Raw genomic sequence first — 22,595 nt, 5'->3', positions numbered from 1 at the left:
AAATGGAAAATGAAGTTGTCCTGTCCAATGCCAAACACACTTAAAACTTCAATATCAGTTTTCCTCTTTACTCCAGCCGCTAAGCGTCAGGTTAAAATGTCGCCAAGGATGGTCTAGAAGAACAGTTATTATACTCGAAATTCAACTATTCCTTTTAGTTGTAGGAAACACTCAGACAACAGTATGTTAGTCACTTCGCTTTACTTCCATGTATCTTAGCTTGTATTGCAGTCATTCACCGAGCAATCCGAGTTTTGATGCAGTCACAGAATGTTTACCCTCATTCCTTGAACATTAAAGTAATATTCCGAAAAGGAAAAAAATATTACCACTGTAATTTTCCAATTGTCAGCCTCAAATACACAGCTGATTAGAAAATGCGCCCTCTTCCCATGTACACTTAGGATCGCTAGATTACTTCCTGTGTTACACTCTACAAGCGTAACATGCGTGCGTGCTTACACGCTTACACTTCCTGGTTCGAGGTACGTGATTGTCATTCCTTTCACGTAGCTTCCTTACGTAGCGTGCGCCTAGCTATACCTCCAGAATGCTCCTTTAGCTCGCCTGTGACGTCGCTGCCCTCGCTGAATCTTGCTGCACGTTCGAGTGAGTCATCACTTCCCCATCGGCAGCGGCAAGAGCAGATCGCCATTCGCGCACAGATTGAATCCAAACAACTCCACAACAGATGTAAGAAGACACGTAAGGTAGGTCTGAACGGGGTGCCTTAACAGTTCATCACAGTTCTGGTAGGCCGCTTTGTCGGTGAAAGTGACAATATCACTTTTCCTTGTCGATTTCTCTCGTGAGCTTGTATATCACTTTCCAGACCAGAATTGCCAGACGTCAAATGATGTAGTTGTGCGTGTGTTGCATCTTCTTATCTCTAAGGTTGCGCTGTCATCTTCTTCTTTTTTTTTAAGATGAACTTTGCCGATATTACTCGTTGGAGGTAGATTCGAGGTTGTAGTTTCAGTAACAAACCACCAGGGATGCACCCCTGCACGTGTGGGTGGAGATCCAGACAATTCCCGTCGCCAAATTTGTAGTAATCACGCTACATATAGTCGATGTAATGTACAGCGTTTATTAACTGTGTCTCCACAGCTTCCAGGAACCAACTGGTCCACCTGGTGATTCAAAGCACAACACTCCATCACCATGACACTGACATCACAGTGATCATGGAGAAAGGAATGTACAACAAGATAGAGAAGAGACTACTACAGTAGGCCTTCAACTTCCAGGTGTACTCTACTCTGGCTATGTTGCACGGACAGACTGGACTTCTCATGCAAGACTTATGTGGCCATGCCAATTTAGACATCTTGTGGGAAGGGCTGTATCCCCAATGTTGACAATATCTTAATTTTACTTGGTATTCATGAATATAAGATCCAGGAGCAGAATAAGAACAAACTAAATTTCTACCTGATGTTGATTGTCAGACATATAATTTGCACAAATTGGAGGGATTTTAAACACCCCTCAGACTACAGATTGGATTAAGGAAATAAGAAGAGTTTGTAATTGGAATGTTAAAATTGCTTCCAAGAAGTCATGCATGTGTTGCCAAAACCGTGCCTTGCAAATACATAATACCTTGGTCCAATGATTACATCAGATATCTGGTTGGTCCTTACAGTCAAAAGTTGCAGAATTCTGAACAGTGTTAATGGCATAGATTGGAAAGAACCGCCCGAAGTTGGCACAGTGAGTCATCAATGAGCTTTGTCCACTTAGAGATGAAAACAAAAAAAACAAAAATACTGATGGTGCAGCATGGGACTCTGCATACAGCAGAACAACAATTTATCCCTGTTCACATTAAAATCAAAGGCAAAACCCAGGCAGGATTCAGTTTAGTAGACAAGGTTAGAGGCATAAATAGGCCTTAAACCCAGATGTATTTTCATGATTATCACCATTTATTCAGCACACATGTAAAGCATGTCATGCTTTTGGGGGCCGCCTCAGTTCTTAGAGCGAGCAGATAAGGAGACTGTGGACATATCAATGTTAATTGAGGATAGGACTCCGAGTTGGTGAAATTCAGTGTAATGGCCAATGCATGTACAATAAAGCAGCCTTTGAAGTATCAAGAAAGATGTGCCCGGCATGGAGAGGGTTAGCAGGATCTGGTCTTAACCATCTGACGTGACAGGGTGCAAGGATAGTCTTGAAGATGGAGGTCGTGGGGAATGCATCCACTGGTTATCTTTGGAACACTAAAGTGCTGAGCGTCTGGTTGAATACTCAAATAAATTTGCTAACTAATTTTGAAGTTAAAATCATTCCATTATACAGGATATCAAGACCATCATAAGGGGAACTGAACCCATGCTTACTTACAATGGTGCAACAAAAAGATATGCAACATGTCTAAATAAAATAATAGCTCTATTTGTTAATCAATCAAATCAAGCTCATCAGTGTAGGGGTACAGGAAGCATTACGGACATTCTGCTTACCTAGTTCAAAACAGCAGCTGCTAAAAAGATCACAATAACCCAGGTTAGATCTGTCAATTTTCATAAACTAAAAATCCATTACAATCTTGCTCAATTCAATTCAAAGATCCTGAAGCAAGACTGTGGCTGATCAAAGTAGCCAGTTATCACAATCACTAAAAGCGTCAGTCAATAATGAGAATGAGTCAGGGCAATCAGCGTTTGTTGTACAACAAGTTAAAGAACCTTCCTTCAACAAAAAAACAACAAGCATTGGCATAGCCAATAGGTCTCGCCTTTGGGACCTTATAAGTGTTTAGTCATGCAACAGTTGCATAACTAAATACTTATAAGGTCCCAAAAGCGAGACCTATTGGCTATGCCAAGCGGCCGTGGGGCCGCGAAAGTGAAAATGATCGCGATCAAACATCAAAGCGGCCGTGAAAGTAATCACGGTAAAGCACGGCGCGCGTGCCCGCGCACATGCACTGTAGCTCTAGGCTGGCCTGGTAGCACTTTTTGGAGCCCTCTCAATAAGTCTTGCCAGACCAGCGCATGCGCTGGGTCAGGCGAGACCTAAAAAGGGGGGGGGGGGGGGTGGCAGTCAATGAGAATGAGTCAGGGCAATCAGTGTGTGTTGTACAACAAGTTAAAGAACCTTCCTTCAAAAAAAAAAAAAAAAAAAAAAAAAAGGGGGGGGGGGGCGGGGATGGGAAACTAACAAGCACTGGCAAAGCCAATAGGTCTTCCCTATGCAACAGCTACTGGCTTCGTCATTTTTTTCCTCGCAATGTTGTACAGAAGAGCGCTGCTGGACAGCATTGCTGAAAGTAGAAAAATGAAAACTTTACCGCTGTCAGTGCTGGAACGCTTTTTTTCCTATTCAATCTCAACCACGTTCCTGTCCAAATTAGCTAAAAAAAAATAAACTGCCACTTCAAAGACATCTTAACAAACCTCATACTCCTCATGCTACGATTGCCTTAGAGAAAAGTGTGCAACCAATCATTAAGAGCATGGTCACACAGTGTGCATGACAAACTGGCATACAACAAGCATTGGACAGAGTGTCTTATAAGGACCATTTTAGGGTAGGTGGCATCCCTGGATCACATACTCACAGCAGCCCACTGAACATGATGTGTACAGCACAAATGCATCTGGGGAGACAGTAGAAGCTAGGCAGATGGAAGTCAAGTAACATTAATGAAAAGGTGAGCTGGAGCCGAGATGCATAGCTACGAAGGGAAAACATGACTCGTAAGGTATTTTCTCAAAATATTGTGTATATTAAGATTCAATGAAAATAAAACCAAGGTTAAACCATAGTTAGGAAAACTTTATTTATTCTTTCTACACAAAAGAAAACTAAAACTGCACAAATATTAGAAATTATACATTACTTAAATTTATAATGTAAGCACCACCATTAAATTACAATATCAATTTATTGTTTCTATACAAGCCAAACCTAAACTACACAACATTAGAAATTCTAAAGTTACACTTGTACCTTCATTTATGCAACTCCTTCAAATTATTAGAACTTGTGCATCTCTATACACAGTGTATTGAACTCGGTCACCACAATACTCATGCCTTCTCCATGCACTGCTTAGACCCTTTTATAATGCATCACTTATACCATCTAAAGTTATAGCATTTCTAACAACACTTATGACATTGCAAATCACATCATTTGTCAGAATACAGTGCATGGCAAGTCTAGAGACTGTTCTAGATCATTGAACCAATTGACAGATTTGTATTCTCAGCACACGAGACCAGAGGTTTGCCAGAGTCATCTTCATAAACATCAATTACCTTCAGCGTATGGTCCAAAGTCCCGAAAAAGAAAAGGGGTGTGGTGTGTGTGTGTGTTTTTTTCAGTACTTTCCCCTCTGTCTCGGACTCTTCCTATTTGCGCTCGTGAAGAGAAACACACAGCTGACTCTCTGCAGTGCTTTGGTGTGTGTGCCAATTCTAGAGGTGAACCCAAATCCTCCAAAGCAGTCAGCAGAAAGATGGTAACATGAACCCAGTTGCCACTGACCAATGCAAAGAAATGATTGACAATGAAGACAACCAATGGTAAGTAATGGGCAGGCTTGAAGCCCTTAAAGGTTTTTTTTTTTCTTTTTTTTTTTTTACACAAATGAAAAAGATCTCTGCAAGCAACAGTGCATGTGTGGTCTTCAAGGGAGACCTAAAAAGGAGCTCTCTTGGATGGAGCTTAGAAAAGTTGACAAAGATTGGGGTCCACAAACATTATTGTTCTTATGCAAGTTATCAGTCATTTAGTAGACAGGGGTCTCAATCAGTGGTCTATAGTTTATTTGATTTAAAAAATAATTACAAATCGGATCTTTATCAACTCATGAATGGAGGGCTATTATCACGCTTTCGCTGACTACATGGTTGTTAAAGTCCATATTAGCAACTATCAACCACGCCTTCTTCTGATCAAGTCACGGATATATATATATATATATATATATATATATATATATATATATATATATATATATATATCTATATATAAAAACACACTGGGGTGATAGTGTGTAGCTAAGGTTAGATCAGAGTTTAATGGAAATAATTTTTTTCTTTGCTTAGCAACTTTGGCGCTCTTCAACGAATCAGCACAAAACCTTCCAAAAAGAGTTACAATTTGGGTTTGGTAAGGAATATTTTGTACATATCCATCAAGGTAAATGGGGAGTGTTGGGAAGTTATAATTTGACAGGTTTAGTTGATCGCTTCCTGCATCCTGATAAAACAAGCATTTGCAATGCAATAGGTCTCACATTACTGATCGTGTGAGGTATTGGCGTTGTAAATAATAATGCAATGCCGATAGCTCATACTTTCAGTAAAGCAAAACCTAGTGAATTGCAAATGCTTGTGTAGTGAGCCAGGAAGTAGCATTGTATGTCTCAGTGCAGTACCGCAAGCTGCTCCTAGAGGTCTCTAGTGAGCAAGGCACCAGCACTTCATGTCTCGGTGCAGTACCGCAAGCTGCTCCTAGAGGTCCCTAGTGAGCAAGGCACCAGCACTGCAAATGTAGGTGCTGTACCACAAGCTGCTCCTAGAGGTCCCTAGTGAGCAAGGTACCAGCACTGCATGTGTACAAAGTTGGAGTTAAAGGCATTATAAATGGTAGCATTTTTTTAACCTACCCATGTTGCAGGGTGCAGTACCATATGTGACCAAAAGGGGACGTCTTTTGGTCACAACTGGGTACTGCACCCTGCATAAGATATGGTAAATCCACCCTACCCATAATGCATTGCATGCAAGACTGTACTACAAGTACATTCAAGTAGCTATGTTGATATATACAATTAGTAGATTTGAAATGTGACAAAATAATTATTACATTAATTTCGGATTAGGTTGTATTCTGTGTGGAGCTGGTGAAGGAAAATTTATAGACTGCCTCCTATACATGTGAAATGTTCTAGTGAGTGCAGTAACCACTTCGAACCTAGCTTAGGACCAAGTGTGTGTCCTGCCTGAAACCTTTTCAGAAAATAGTGCCTTGAATTAAAACCTAGGGAGTAACAACACATATCAGGTGGTGTCCTCAGGGGAGGTTACAGGAAGAGACCAGGTGGTACTAAAGGAGGAACTACTAAGCCTCTAGATCAATGAAAAGCCACCATTTACAAATGACAGGGACAAGAGCCAATTAAAAAGATGGGCGGAGCTTTATGTCTATATCCTGAATACAGCATGTCTTGAAGAGAGAGCGCAAGCGCTGCCTAGGCGAGACGTAAAAAGGAAAGTAATCATACAAGGGTAGGGAGAGAATCGGCACAACTCCTCACTCGGGTGGGAGTCACTAAATGACATGGAAAAAAAAAGGCGGTTTTGCCACAGGATTTACTGAACCTATAGCAGGTTCATGGACAATGGCGAGGCTTCCAGATCCACAAAACCTAACCCAGGGTGCACGATACCAACATGGCAAGAGATCTTGGACCAATGTAGGCAGCCTTTTTTGCATGTGGATTTAGGACCAGGTAGGTGAACGCTTCAAGGATCTAAAAGCATCTAACGGTTTGTGAGTACAGCCCCAAAAACAAATAAATAAAATAATTAAATTTGGCCATACTTGCTTGGCTGCCCATAGTACATGCATAGGGTTGGGAGAGGCACCAGCGTAGGTTAGCTACAAGGCCTGACCAGGCCCTGCAGCAGCCCCACTGAAAACGGTTAAAAACAGTTCAGAACTGGGGTTGAAGCCTGTGGCGGGCTAGGCACCAGACCTGGCCAACCTCACAATAGTTACACCAATAACAGCTAAGAGCACAGCATCAATAACAACATGTACACGAACCAGTACATATTAATACTTCATTCACAGTGGTCAATCTCATAGTGTTAATTATAATGTGATATGTAATCTCATTTGTGATAATTAAGACATTTGGAATTGCATTGGTTACATCAAGGGTAAGGCCGCGAGTCCGAATGGTGAGCGAGTTATGGTTTGTATGAGTTTCTTCGAATTTGCCAACCCAACTCTACAATTCCTGTCGGACATTGGGTCAACAAATATGTCCTATTAGAACACAACCCTGATATTGTCAAAGGTGCAAAATGTCTGGGCTTCCTTCTAGATAAAAAATTTAATCTTCAGTCTCACAATAATATGCAAGCTAAGGGTTGACAAAACCTATTTATTTTATGGAAAGACATACCAAAAGAGGACTTCAAACAATGACCCAATCACAAGTGTTTTTAAAGGGCTTGATTACAGCAATACCCTGCTATGGGGTAAAGTCAAACCCCAATTAGTACCTCTCAAGGTAGCATACCAAACAACGATTTAGCTTGCGGGCAAGAAAAGACAGCCACATACATGCCCCATACTAATCACAACAAAAGTGACTAGTGTTTGAAACAAGGAGCCAATTCAAGTTTGCATGTATCACCTATGAAGGGTGCCATAAAGTCACCTCAAACTAACTGGCCAACAAACTCTCAGCAGAACAGACAATCTAATAGTGGAAAGCCCGGAGTCAAAGAAAGAAAAAAAAACATGAAATGACCATTCTCAGGAAATGCACCTAAGATCTGGAACTCACTGTCATTCCCAATCTGAACTTCAACCTCTTGAAGAACTAGAGAGAGAGTGAAGAAAAAAAAGAAGAAAAAAAAAACAGAATTGAGCCCATCTTTCCAGCACTGTCCACTAATGGCCAAAATGCACTACTGTATATATGCTACCTCTTTTTCTCTGACCCCCTTACCAACTGCCTTTAATGTGCCTTTTCCGTAGAGGAGACTCCATCTAGTCTGCCTTCAAAATATCTGATCAGGTACCCTTTGATATTTTTTTAAGCCCATGTAAAGCACTTTGACACCTATTCAGGTCTAGTTCGCACTACTAAAAACTACTAAATAAATATACAGAAGATATATCACACATGTATAATATGTTCCAATATTAGCATTAAGAGGTTCTGGTCACATAAGACCACAAGGCGAAGGTTGAGTAGTTTGTAAATACCACCAGTACCCAGTGATGGCAAGATAGGGCCATATTACACATCACTCATCACATAATTTGTTATTTTAGATGTTTATTTAGGGGTAGATAACCTCAAAATGATGCATTTTCAAACAGGGAAATATTTGAGTGAAATACTGGACTATACTGTTTGGTTCTCTTAATTTAAAATAAGAAAGCAATACTTGATTATCTACTTAAGAATGCAGAATTTTATAATCTCTGAACACGATGAGAGTTAAAAAAAAATAAAAAGATTTGGTCTGTAGAAAGGAGAGGATGTTGAAATTGTTCCTCTCTAGGCGCAGCTAACGATGTGCATCAACTGGAGTAATGACGTGCAGGTTTTGTTTACCTTTCATGAATAGAATGCTTATGAAACAATGGACAATGACCAGTCTGTAGAAATATATATGTCAGACACAAATACCATGCCCATCCACCCAATCGTCCTTGGCTCCACCTCCCCACAATTTTCGCTTCCTCTCTCCTTAACCTATTCCCTCATCTCTCTGTTGTGTTCAACTTCTCCCCATACTTCACCCTTCATCAACCAACTGACCATCTCCATCACAGCACTCAGACTTAACTCCCTACGCTTCAATCTTCAGGGCTTCTCACCTCTCCTTAACCCCTTTGCTGATATTCACTAATCTTTTGTATACACCCCTGTGCCTCTACATCAGTTCCAGAATGCAGAAAGCCCAGTAAACTCGGAAGCAGAACAGCCACAGATAAGTCTCGTCTGAAAGATGTGCATTATAATTTGGATGAGCTGGACATGCTGAGCAGTGGGAAACTCCTTCAGAGCAATCGTGTCCAATAGAACCCCAATGAAGAGTAGACACTGCACGGGCTGGAGGTGGGACAAGTAACTGATTACAATATCCCCACATCTAAGAACAAGGAGAACATGCTCTGGACGTGATTCAACAGCAGTTGTGGCACACCAACTTTCAATAACTAGTCAGATTTGCGGGAGTACAAGTTTATCTCAACCTGCGCAGATACGTTGTAACCGCCAGCTTCACATTATTTAGGAACAAAAAGGCCAATGTAAGGCTGAAGCAAAGCACCACATACTTGTAGTGAGTGAAGTCACCACAAAGCATTGATACTACCCGTGGGGCTGCAGAATGTGCGGAAAACGGTGCTCACGACTCAAAATAAACTTAATTCCCCTATCCTTCTTGGGGCAAACAAAGTCGAAAGAGTAGCAATCGTGGCCTACTTCCTTGTCAGGAACAACTCTAAGGCTCCCTTGCCCAGATGGGACAGGACCACCTTGAGAAGGATTAGAGCATGATAGGCTGATGTGGCTGAAAAGAGGATGAAATGCGGAAAAGAGATTTCAGATATAAAAGGGAGATATTATTCTCTAGAGTTTGAGGGACCCCAACACTCTCTAATGGCATTCCAGTTAGCTGCAGTATGAGATACGTGTCCCAAAACTGGACGCTCAATAGGGAGCAAACTAAAGATTTATTTGGACAGATCATAAATCCAAGAAAAAACTGCTGCAGCTGTTCAAATCGCAACGAAGGCTGCCTATGACTGTAGGGCTCGAAAACCTCCAGACGTTGCAGTATTGAAGGACAATTTGATCTCCATGAAAGCCTTTCACATCAAACGTAACGTAGCACAGCACTGTTTCTAAGCCTGAAGTGCCGATTCACCTTTATCCCTGAAGTTCTCAGCTATCGGGTTTGCCTGGATGTAACCAGAAACATCAGGGGAACGCATCTGAGTGACAGAAAATGACAAAGGATGTGCCATAGATCAATCCTGATTCAGCCATATACAGCTAGAACACAAAATTCACTTGGTGGAACCCTGGTGATTTCCTCTGCTGCACTAAAGTCCCCAGCCTGACCCAATATGCTACTCATTGCCGAATGAGCCATTCTCCAAAAGTGCATGTGAGTAGTGTTAGCAAGTGCATGGTGTTGGAGAAATGCAACGGCAGGCTCCCAAAGGAAATAACCTTCATTCGCTTAGTGTCAATGCACCTGGACTCCCTATTTGAGGGAGTGGACAGAAAAGCTCTGGGTTTCAGTTAAGAGGACATCTGCATCACCAACCTTTCAGGAGTATGTCATAATTACGAAGGGAAATCTGGAAGTTCAGGGACTCCCACATTATGGTGCCAATGTTAAAGAGGGCTGGCAGGAAAGACATGAATGATATGGAGATGGAAACTAGTTTGAGAACTATCCACACTTCAAGGTTAGAGGCAGGACTTATGGGTCCTGTCCTAGACCGGAGCTACTATATATGATCTACAGAGAATATGGCAAAATGCATGACATCTCCCAGTTATTATTTGTGTGTATATATAGAGATCGCCAGAGAAAGATAAGATACATACACATTACAGCAGGGAATCTTAACCTTGGACTGTGGAACCCTGGGGTCCACCAGGTATACTCCGAGTCTATGAACGTGTAGAAAAATAAATAATACCAGAATAGGGGGGAGGAGCCTAGCGCGCAACCAAGATGGCCGCGTAGGTGCGAGGCTCCCGAGGACCTCCGCAACCTCCTACGACTATCCTGAATTTATCCTGTCCCGGATGAGGGGACTGTGTTGGTGAGCCTGAGCTGAGGTGGCACCCGTTTCCCGTTTCCAAATCGGACCCCGGAGTGAGCACCGATTGAGGTTTGCGGCCTTCTCCTCGCCGGACCCCGGATTTGCGCTGAGGGGTGACCCAGTGACAAAGTGAACAACAGCGGCGGGCCGGGCCTGGCGACTCGCGTTCCCCGCACTTTCGCTTTCGCACCCCCTTGCAGTCTCTGCAGGGTTGGGTCGCGGGGCTCTTTGTGTTGGTGTGGCCTCGCTGGGAGACCCTGCCTGCCCGCCGGCTGTGATCCACCCCGCTGATCTGGGGTGGCCCCCCCCCGGAGCTCGTGGCCCTGATTGCCTGCCCTTCACGACGTGGCTGGTGCGACTGGGAGACTGGTGGCCATGGCCACGAAACAAGATGGAGACCGGGCAAAGATCAAATCGACCCGGCGTGGCGCCGTCCATCAGGCCAACAGTATGGACCGCTATACCCTCCAGAAGGGATCTCCCGACGGACCGCACAAGTCCCCCGAGGGCCCTCCTGATGCCCCGGACCTGCCCACGGATCTGACTCTGCGGGATGTCATGGGCGCCATTGCCGAGATGAAGGCCTCGGTGGGCCAGCGGTTCGATACACTGGCGCAGAAGATTGACTCGGTCCTCGTGGATGTTGGCCTGGTGAGGGCCGATCTTTCCAAAACCAACGACCGAGTTGATTCTTTGGCCCACACCGCATCGGGCCTTACGACAGAGGTGGCGGCCCTACAAACAGAGGTGCGCCGGCTTAGTCAGGCGAGTGCGCTTATGGATCGACGCCTGGAGGACTCCGAGAGTCGGGCCCGGAGGAACAACATCCGCATCATCGGGGTGCCCGAGGGACGCGAGGAGGCGGCGGCGGACCTCTTTGTGGAGGACCTGATTGCTACCCATCTCCAGCCACGGGGGCGGAGTAAATTCTTCGCTGTGGAGAGGGCCCACAGGGTTCCCGGGGGAAGGCCGAAGGTCGGAGCCCCTCCGCGACCTCTCATTGCCCGGATTTTCAACTTTCGGGACAGAGACGCTATCCTGCAAACCTCCAGACTGCATGGACCGGTTAAGCTTGACAATATGGAGGTGAACTTTTACCCTGATTTCACCCCAGCGGTCCAGAAGCAGAGACTGAGCTTCCTAGGCGTCAAACGAAGTCTTCGGGACCTAAACCTCAAATACGCTATGCTCTTCCCAGCCAAGCTGCGAGTGGAGGTAGAGGGTCGCACGCACTTTTTTGATCGTCCCGAAGCGGCCGGGGACTGGCTGGATACTCTGTCTGGGGATCGTGATCGAGGGGGCGGGGGGGGGCGGCGGGGGGAGACGGCCCACTGGATCGGGACTGAGGGGTTAATATTAGGCCTCACTCTGGACGACAATGATGCCACTTTCGATTAAGCGTCTGTCTGTATAAGTTCCCCTCCTATGGAGGTTGTGTTGGGTCTACTGGGGGTTCTCCTTCCTCCTCTAGGGGGTTTAGTTAGTTTAACTATATATGGGGCGACAGGCACACTGCACGTTGGGGGGGCTGTTCGGGCTCATGCAGGGGTGCAGGGAGGGGGGAGTTTTGTTGGGGCGGGTGGGTAGGGATGGGGTGTTGTTCGTTTTCACCACAAGGCAAAAGTATTGAATATGCTACTTACCAGTATGCATCTGTTCTTGGCATGTAGGGCTGCTGACATTCATATCTGTGCATAGATCGCCGCCTAGTGTTGGGTCCGGATGTTTGCACGTTGTTGTCCTGGAAGAGTCTTCGAAGTATCCTTGGATAGGTGACTCCTCCCCTGGACTACAGTGCGCATGGGCATCCTCTCCATCCTCAGATTGTTTTTCGCCATTGTGGCAGTGATGGAGTAGATACAGAAAGTGATGACCATGCTTGCAATGATTCTGAGAGCTGCAGCTGCGACAGGCGCCGGGGAGGAGGGAGGGCGATATGAATGTCAGCAGCCCTACATGCCAAGAACAGATGCATACTGGTAAGTAGCATATTCAGTTCGAGGCATGTGGGCTGCTGAATTCATATCTGTGCATAGAATACATAGCAGTGCCCTCTATTGGCGGCGGCTACCCGTGCCAGCTGCAGCGGTCTGAAAAAGTGTTTTGAGAACAGCCTGTCCTACAGCTGCCTGCTGTTTTGACTGCACATCTACGCAATAGTGTTTTGTAAATGTGTGTGTAGTGGACCATGTGGCTGCTCTGCATATATCATGCAGGGGAATGTTTCCTAGGAAGGCCATGGAAGCCCCCAACTTGCGTGTTGAGTGGGCTCGTGGTGGAATAGTTAATGTGCGTTTTGCCTTTTGATAACAGATTTGAATACACTTAACTATCCATCTGGCTATCCCTGCTTTGGAGATGGCGTTACCTTTGTGGTGTGGGGCAAAGGCAACGAACAGTTGTTTTGTCTTCCTGAAGGGTTTAGTCCTGTCGATGTAGTACATGAGGGCCCTCCGTACATCTAGTGTATGTAATGCCCTCTCTGCAACAGTTTGTGGGTTTTGGAAGAAAACGGGCAGTTCAATAGTCTGGTTCATGTGGAACTGCGATATTACCTTGGGCATGAATTTGGGGTTGGTACGTAGTACGACCCTGTTGGCGTGAACCTGAATAAATGGCTCTTGAACGGTTAGTGCCTGGAGTTCACTAACTCTTCTTAGGGAAGTGATCGCTACCAGGAAGGCTACTTTCCAGGTAAGGAATTGAATCTCGCATGAGTGTAGAGGTTCAAAGGGTGGACCCATCAGGCGTGTGAGGACCAAGTTGAGGTTCCACATTGGAGCCGGTGGGTGACTAGGTGGAATGACTCGTTTGAGTCCTTCCAAGAATGCTTTGATGGCAGGCACTCTGAAGAGAGAGAGGTGCTGCCTGGTTTGCAGATAGGCTGATATTGCGGTCAAATGGACCCGTATAGAGGTGTACGCCAGATTGCATCGGTATAGATGTAAGAGGTAACATATGATGTTGTGGATGGATGCGTCCAGCGGGTTAATGTCATTATTACCGCAATAAATGACAAACCTTTTCCATTTGGCTGCATAGCAAGCTCTTGTAGTGGGTCTCCTGGCCTCCTTGATGATGTCCATACAGTCAGGTGGCAGATTGAGATAGCCAAACTCTAGGACTTCAGGAGCCAGATCGCCAGGTTCAGCTGTTGCGGATCTGGGTGCTGAACCTCTCCATGGTTCTGCGTCAAATGCGCGGGTTTGATCCGCAGCCTTTGATGCGGTACCACGGAAAGTTCGAGGAAGGTGGTGTACCACGGCTGGCGTGCCCACGTGGGAGCAACTAGGACGAGTGTCAGGGAGTGTTGTCGGAGTTTGCGAGCCACCAGCGGTATCAACGGTGCTGGAGGAAAAGCGTACGCAAATTTGCCGGACCAGTTCATCCATATCGCATTGCCCTGCGACTGCGGGTGTGGGAATCTGGCGGCGAAGCTTTGGCATTTTGCGTTTTCGCTTGTCGCGAATAGGTCTATTTCTGGGTGACCCCACTGCTGGAAGTACGGTTGGAGTACCGATGGGTGTAACTCCCACTCGTGCATCTGGTGGCTGTGTCTGCTGAGCAGATCCGCCATCTGGTTGTCCTTGCCGGGGAGGTGTTCCGCCATGAGGAACATGTTCCTCTGAATGGCCCACTTCCACATGCTCTGAGCCAGATGAGACAACTGTGGAGAGTGTGTCCCTCCCTGCTTCTGTATGTAGTACATTGCGGTCATGTTGTCCGTCCGGATCAACACGACCTTGTTGCACAGATGTACTTTGAAAACCTTCATGGCCAGGAAGATTGCCATCAGTTCCAGAAGGTTGATGTGCATCTTCTTCTGTTGTGTCGTCCATAGTCCCTGCACTGTGTAGTGGAGTACATGAGCTCCCCATCCCTGGAGAGACGCGTCCGCTGTCAGTACTATTTGTGGAACAGGCTCTTGGAACGGTCGGCCCTTGCAAAGGTTTTGTGGATTCCACCAATGCAGAGAGTTGTATGCCCGACCGCTCACCAACACTAGGTCTTTCAACTGTCCTTGAGCCTGATTCCACTGACGTGCTAGGCACTCCTGAAGTGGGCGCATATGTAATCTCGCGTGCGGGACTATGAAGATGCAGGAGGCCATCATGCCTATCAACTGCATAAACACTCGCGCTGGAAGCGAGTGGTTGGGTCTGAACTTGGAGATCAGCGCTTGTATGCCGTTGATCCTCACTAAATTTGGCTGAGCTGTGGCCGCCAGAGTGTCTATAGTCGCACCTAGGTACTGTTGTACGTGTGCGGGCTGGAGATGAGACTTTGGGTAATTTAGTGAGAATCCCAGACTGTGAAGAAGGTGAATGGTACGGGACACGTGGCTTGCACATTGCTGGGCCGATCTCGCTTGAACGAGCCAGTCGTCTAGGTAGGGGTAGACGTGTATGTGCTGTCTCCGTAAATGTGCCGCCACCGTAGCTAGGCACTTTGTGAAAACCCTGGGCGCTGTTGTCACGCCGAAGGGAAGGACTTTGAACTGATAGTGCTGCCCCTGAACAGTGAACCTGAGGTATTTTTTGTGTGAGGGGTGGATGGGTATGTGAAAATACGCATCCTTGAGGTCCAGTGATGCTAGGAAGTCTCCCTGCTGGAGAAGCGGAAGGACTTGCTGTAGAGTGAGCATGTGAAAGTGCTCCGAAAGAATGTACTGGTTCAGGGGTCTCAGGTCTAATATAGGCCTGAGCGACCCGTCCTTTTTTGGAATTAAGAAGTAGAGGGAGTAAACCCCCGTGCCCCGCTCGTGGACGGGTACGACCTCGATAGCGCCTTTTAGAAGCATACTTTCTACCTCTTGCTGTAAGAGCGTCAAGTGCTCTGAAGACATAGGACGGTTTCTTGGTGGTATTGTGGGTGGAGTGGAAGTTAACTCCAGACAGTAACCGTATTTTATAATATCTTTGACCCACCTGTCCGTGGTGATGGAGTTCCACGTGGACAGGAACCGTTGTAGCCTTCCCCCGACAGGTGTTATGTGGTCGGGAGGAAGGGAGAGGGCGTCACTGCTTGTTCTTGGGGGAGGACCTGGTGTTGCCGTAGCCACGTCCTCTGCCCTTGGTACTGGAGCCACGATAGCCACCTCGGGTGTTCTTATCGTAGGTGGTCTGCGTATTACCCTTGTTATATGTTTGTTGTGACCCCTGTCCTCTGCCTGCTCCCTTGTTTCCGGGGCGACGAAAGGAGCCGCTCCGAAAGGACTGAGTTTGTAGGGCGCCCATGGACTTTGCAGTGTCCGTGTCCTTTTTTATCTTCTCGAGGGTGGCGTCAACCTCAGGCCCGAACAAAAAGTCGGGGTTGACAGGCTGATTAAGGATATTGTTTTGTACCTCAGGCTTGAATCCTGAGATACGTAGCCAGGCGTGACGTCGTAGGATGACGCTAGTGTTGATGGCCCTGGCAGCCGTGTCAGCAGCGTCTAGTGCACATTTGATGGCAGCATTTGTGAGTAGCTGTCCCTCTCTGATAAGGATTTCTGCACCTTCTTTGTAGGGGTCAGGGAGGTGTTGAAGGAGTTGCTCCATTGTGTCATAGTGCGCCCTATCGTAGCGAGCGAGGAGCGCTTGAGTGTTAGCTATGCGCCATATGCTTGCAGCTTGTGCGGCAACTCGCTTGCCGGAGGTCTCCAGCACCTTGGACTCCTTGTCCGGGGGAGGAGCGTCACCCGTTGTCTGCGAGTGTGCCCTCTTGCGGGCATTCGCCACAACGATGGAGTCGAGTGGTAATTGTCCTCTGATGTAAGTAGGATCCCCAGGTGCTGATCTGTATTTCTTATCGATCCTGGGGTTTATCACTCGTGCCCTGGTGGGTTCCCTGAAAATGTCAGTGGCTGGCTTAAGGACCCCCTTCAACATTGGCAGAGTCTTTACATGTCTTTCTGAGGATGCAAAGGTGTCCATTAGAAAGTCATCTTCGATGATATCAGAGTGAAGCTGTACATCATGGTTGTTCGCCGCCCGTTCAATCAGAGCGTTGAACGCCGCAGTATCCTCTGTGGGTGACGTTTTTGCCCCATATAGTTGTGGGTCCTGTGCATCAAGAGGTGCACTGGGGTCTGCAGGGTCGCCCCAAGTTTGGTCAGGGTCCTGCTGGTCATCAGGGTCCGTGTCCACATGGTAGGGGACTTGTTCACCCATGTAGTCCTCCAATGCATCCGTGTCGGAGCGTGTGGGGGAGGCCCGGTGTGGATCCTGGTAGGGTGAATGAAAGGGTTCATACAGGAGAGGTTCTGTGTCCACAGGCAGCTTCCTCTTTAGCGGGATCCTGAAAGGTTCCAATGGCGGTTCCGAAGTTATCCTTCGGTCGTGGAGAATCATCCTGCCAGTGTCGGCGTCGATGACGCGTGACGGTGACGGCTCGACAGGCGTAACCGCAGTTTTGGTGGCCTGTGTCCTGAGTTGAAACGCCTTCGGGATTGTGGATGGAGGCAAGCCGAAGGTAATGCTGGTCGGCACCGACGAAACCGCTGGATCGATCGAACCCGACTGGTCCTGGAGGGCAGCCTTGGTTTTGCAGCCTGGCATTGCGCCAGGCCGTACTCGGGGCGCCTTAGAGGTCGTGGCCCCCGCCAGGGTCGTCGAGGCGGCTGCAGATATCTTCTGCGCCCGTGGTGCATCGAGCCGAGGTGCGGAGATCACCGTCGACGTCTTCGACACGTGAGGTTTCGGTGTCGTCGAGGGGGTGCTGCGAGGCGTAGCAGGCGGGACGGCCCTCGGTGTCGGTGGCGTCGACGCCGGTAACCGAGCAGGTTTTTCGGCGCCGATGGCCTTCTTCCGTTTGTCGACTCCCATGTCGCCCGTCTCGAGTTCGGCACCGAAGTCCCCCTTGGTGCGGTCGGTGCCGACACGGTGCGCCGGCGTCGAAGGTGTTGAAGGCCTCGATCCGACTAGCGCCACTTTCAGTTTCGGTTTCGTAGGAACCTGAGCAGCTTTCGGTTTCGGTTTCGTGGAAGGGAAACCAGCTGGCTTAAGCGGTAATGGCTGCCGCTGAACGTCCGAGGCCGGGCCCGAGGGCGGGGCCGAAGGACTGCGTGATAGGTCTCGGGTAAGGCCCGAAGGCGATCCCTCGACCGGAGCCATAGTCTGTGGCACTGGTGAATTCTCGGTTTGAACAGGTAGGCCTTGTTCATCATCGGAGCTACTCTCTTCGGCCCCTAAGGCCTCCTCGTCGTCTCCTACCTCGGTGTCGTCTTCACCTCTGTGGAAGAGTGACTCGTCGGCCTCGTCCGATCCGGGTTCTTGGTCGGAAACGGGACTGGAGGGTAAGACTTCTACTTCTTCGACGTCGTCCGCGTCGTCGAAGATGTCAGCTGGGGCCGGTGCCGCGTGCTGCGCTTCGAGCCTCGCCGCTCGACGATTCCGCAGAGTCTTCTTTGAACGGAACCGGGCACAGGCCATACATGTCGACTCGTCGTGGTCCGGCGAAAGGCATTTGTTGCACACCGGATGGACGTCGATGTGTGGGTACTTCGCATTACATACCGGACACCTTTTGAATGGCGTCCTCGATTCCATCGTCGAAGTAGTTGATGGACAGGTAAATGCGAACAAAGTCGGTGCTGGAAGTTAGTAAACTAACAGAGAGTATCGAAAACCGATCGATAAACAGTACCGACGCGAACTAAAGGCCTCGACAAAATTTTTTCCTAACTTGAGCTAAGATAGCACATCCGAACCCAATGGCGGAAAAAAACAATCTGAGGATGGAGAGGATGCCCATGCGCACTGTAGTCCAGGGGAGGAGTCACCTATCCAAGGATACTTCGAAGACTCTTCCAGGACAACAACGTGCAAACATCCGGACCCAACACTAGGCGGCGATCTATGCACAGATATGAATTCAGCAGCCCACATGCCTCGAACCTTTGTGTTAGCTCTAAAGTGCTCTCGGGGGGACAAATGATGGCTTCTGTATATGATGGGGGGTAGGGAATTAACTTTGTTGTCCTGGAATGTGAATGGACTGGGGGACAGGATCAAACGAGGTGTGGTCCTGCAGTTCTTGAAGCGAATCTCGCCCGATGTTTTTCTGCAGGAGACACACCTCATTGGCAACTCCTTCTGCGCCATGAATCGGCGTGGCTATCGCCTAGTGGCCCACTCGGGCTTCACGTCTGGCTCAAGGGGTGTGGGCATCATGGTGAAGAACTCGCTCCCGTTGGAGATTGATGAGGTGCTCCACGATGACAGGGGACGTTACACGGTCTTGGTGGGAAGAATGGAGGGCAAAGTGGTTGTCTTTGTGTCAGTATACATCCCGCCGGGGCTGCAGTCTACTACCTTTGCGGACCTGGGGCGCCTTCTCCTTGGCCTTCCGGGGGGGCTTCTACTGGTGGGGGGGGATTTCAATGCGGTGGTTTCCGGGACTGTGGATCGTCACCCCCCTAGGGACCTCCCCCGGGCCCAGGCGTGGCTATCTGGCCTTTTGGATACTTTGGGATTGGTGGACTGCTGGCGTTTAAAACATCCCACGCAGCTACAGTATACCTTCCACTCGGGGGCCCATGGTAGTCTCTCACGACTAGATTATGTCCTGGTCCCGGCGGCCTATGTTGGGAGGGTGGGAGAGGTGCGCCATTTGGCACGGGGCATCTCGGACCACTCCCCGCTCTTGTTACACTTTGATATCTTTCCGAGGGGTGAGGGTAGGGTGGTCCCGATCAATCCCTGGTACCTGCGCGACCCCACCATTCGCGCTGACTTGATTAAATCCCTTCAGCGATATTTTGACGAGAATGTGGGGTCCGTGCCTTCGGCTGTATCACTATGGGAGGCCTTCAAGACAGTACTCCGAGGAGAGGCCCTGTCCCTTATTTCCCACGCCCGGAGGGGCGAGCGGGAGGAGGTGACCCGGGTGGAAGCTGAAATAGCCGAGTTGGAGGGTAATCTAGAAGGTGGGGTGACGGATGCCGCATTACATGCCCTCCAACTCAAGCAAGCGGCCTATAGGGCCCTCGTCACGGAGGCGGCCAGGGGCCTCAGTAGAGAGCAACAGGGGCGACTGTATGATGTGGGTGATAAGGCTGGTAAACTGATAGCGTGGCTGGACAAAAAAGAGAGAGCGAGTCGTGTGGTCCCGCTGATTGAGAAAACGGATGGTGTGTGTGTCACTGAGCCAGAAGAAATTGTCTCCTGTTTCGCGGATTATTTCCGTGGGGTGTATTCCCCGGTGTCTTCCTGCTCTGAAGAGGATTCCCGTGCCCTGCTCAGGGATATCGCGCTGCCGTCCCTTTCGGAGGAGGACAGAGTGTCACTGGACGCCGCTCCCACCTCCGACGAAATCGCCCTCGCCATACGTTCGGTCGCTTCCGGCAAGGCCATGGGTCCTAATGGTCTCCCTATCGAGTTGTACAAGTTGCGACCGGATACGCTGGCACCACATCTCCGGGCTATGTTCCTGGCGGCCCACTCGGTGGGCACCCTCCCGCTGGACCAGCGTCTGGCTACAATCGTGGTTATCCACAAGGAGGGGAGACCTCGGGACCTGGTTACATCCTAGCGGCCCATTTCGCTACTGAATGCGGAGCCCAAAATTCGCCAGGGTACTGGCCAATCGGCTGGTCGGCGACTTGGTTCATCAGGACCAGTCCGGCTTTATTCCCCATTGCAACACAGCCCTTAATTTGCGGCGTTTGCATGGGGTGCTCGCACGTGTCCCGTTCATACGGGAGCCGGCCATTTTGGCGTCCTTAGACGCCACCATGGCGTTTGACACGCTTGAATGGCCATACATCTGGGCGATGCTTGCGAAGTTTGGATTTGGCGCAGGGTTCATCAGTTGGGTCAAATTGCTGTATTCGGGCCCATTGGCGCAGGTGGTGGTGAACGGTAGAGTATCGGCTCCGTTCGAGCTGGGCCGGGGCACGCGGCAGGGCTGCCCCTTATCGCCGCTCCTTTTTGCGCTCGCCTTGGAGCCCCTGGCGGAGTGGCTGCGGTGGCATCCTTCTATCCGTGGTCTCCGCTGGACCCCCGAGTAGGAGGACCGCGTATCCCTATACGCTGATGACATCCTCTTGTACCTAGCTTCCCCACGTAAATCACTGATAGTACTGGTTGATGTTTTACATTCATTTGGTCGCAACTCCGGCCTTGTCATCAACTGGGCTAAATCATGTGTGTATGTACTCTCTGGGGAGGCTCCCATCCTCCCGCGGGGCTGTCCGATCCGGATCGCCCCGCGGGGGTTTAGGTACCTGGGTGTCTTCATTACTCTGGACCCGGAGGCCCGGTATGATCGGAACTTGCTTCCCCCCCCTCCAGCGCCTGAAGGAGGACGTCGCGCGCTGGCGGCGCCTGCCGCTTTCGCCGCTCGGCCGGGCGGCATTGTTTAAGATGATGTCGTTGCCGCGTTTCCTGTACGCTTTGCAGAACACTATGGACCTCGTCCCGGCGCGCTACTTCCGTGAGGTGGAGAGTTTGCAACGCCGCCTGTTCTGGGACGGGAGGCCGCGTATTGCCCTGGCGAAGCTGACGCTCCCATGGTATGACGGGGGGATTGCCCTCCCGGATATTAAACGGTACTATTGGGCCTCCCAGCTGGCTGCGATTAATCACGGCCTATACGGGCCCGCCTTAAACCGGGCATTCGAGATGGATAAGATGCTACTCCCAGGTGGTGACTATAATCGAGCGCTCTACTCCAGCGCGCCCGACGCTCGCCTAACGGGCCCCACGCGTGTCATGGTGCGAGTGTGGCACGCGGCCAATGTAGCTATGGGGTGGAAGGACCGTTTGACCCGGGCGTCACCACTATACGCATCTGAGCAGTTGGGCTCCCTGTGGACCTCGAAGGGCTTCGAGAAGTGGGACATGATAGGCATCAGCAAAGTGGGGGATCTCTGGACGAGGGGAGGATTTAAAACGTTCGAGATGCTGCAGACGGAATTTCAGTTGCAGGGCAGGGAGTACTTTCGGTATTTGCAGGTCCGTCATGCACTATGCTCCGTCTTTCCGGACGTTGCCTCCATCCCGGAGTATTCCCCCCTGGAGGATAGAGTGCTGGATGGACACGTCCCGGACAGCACGATCTCACTGATCTACAAAAAACTGATCAACGACCGCTCGGGATTGCTGACTGCCCTTCGTGAGGCTTGGGTTGCCGATGGGCTGGAGCTGGACGACGAGGACTGGACCTCCGCGGTGGCCTCCCCGAAAGAGGTGGCCATACCGGCCCGCCTTCGCTTCGTCCAGCTCAAGATACTCCACAGGGTCTACATGACGGGGCCAAGGCTCCTGCGTATGGGCTATGCTGTGGACGGGTTGTGTAAGCGTGGGTGTGGTGCTTCGGGGACTTTTCTGCATATCTTGTGGGAATGCCCGGAGGTGGAGAGATTCTGGCGTGGTGTGCATGAGGTGCTGCGAGTGGTTACGCATGTGGCGCTGCTGCCCGAAGCGAGGAGATGCCTGTTGAATGTGTGGGAACCTACCGATTACTCGGCGCCGCAGACGTGGTGGGTGACTCTGGGATATATGGTGGCCAAGCGCGATATTGCTCAACTGTGGGGATCCCAGAGGCCCCCGACTGTCTCGGCCTGGAAGGAACATATGGATTGGTGCATGTTTCGGGAAAAGGTGGTGTATGTGGCGAGAGGTAAGCCTGGGACATGGGTGAAAGTATGGGGCCCCTGGAACGCCTACCGCGGGGGAATCTGTGCTCCGCCGTTATTGCCCGATCCGTCGCCTGCCCCGTCCCCTTAGCCGACTCATCTCCCCGATACCGGGCATTGGGTTTACCCAGCCCTAGTCCTGATCTCTTCCCCTTCTTGAGACTCCTATGGACGTTTAGGGTCCCCCCTCCAGGGGAGCACATGCTGCTATTTCCGATTGTGGATTGCCTTGTGGGTTTGTTTTTCTGGTTGTTCTTTAAGTTTAAAATGAAACCGTATAGTGGGGTCCGGATGGTGTGGCTCTCAACGCTGCTAACTCCTGTGCATGCTCCTCCGCCGCACCACGTGCTTTATAATGTGTATCATATGTTCCTTTTGTTTGCTAGCGGCCGGCCGGAAGGTTGTAGGCCCATCT

At 49.4% G+C, this 22,595-nt stretch overlaps 1 protein-coding gene across 6 annotated transcripts in view; it reads right to left on the bottom strand.

Annotated features, from left to right (window-relative positions):
- The window catches only part of LOC146776191 (geranylgeranyl pyrophosphate synthase), a 306,512-nt gene that overhangs the window by 17,019 nt on the left and 266,898 nt on the right, over nt 1-22,595 (bottom strand). The gene's annotated exons all lie outside the window — the stretch shown is intronic.

The sequence above is a fragment of the Triturus cristatus genome, chromosome 12 (genome assembly GCF_964204655.1).
Source record: "Triturus cristatus chromosome 12, aTriCri1.1, whole genome shotgun sequence".
In the NCBI taxonomy this organism is placed as follows: domain Eukaryota; kingdom Metazoa; phylum Chordata; class Amphibia; order Caudata; family Salamandridae; genus Triturus; species Triturus cristatus.
This window is presented reverse-complemented; position numbering and strand designations above follow the sequence as displayed.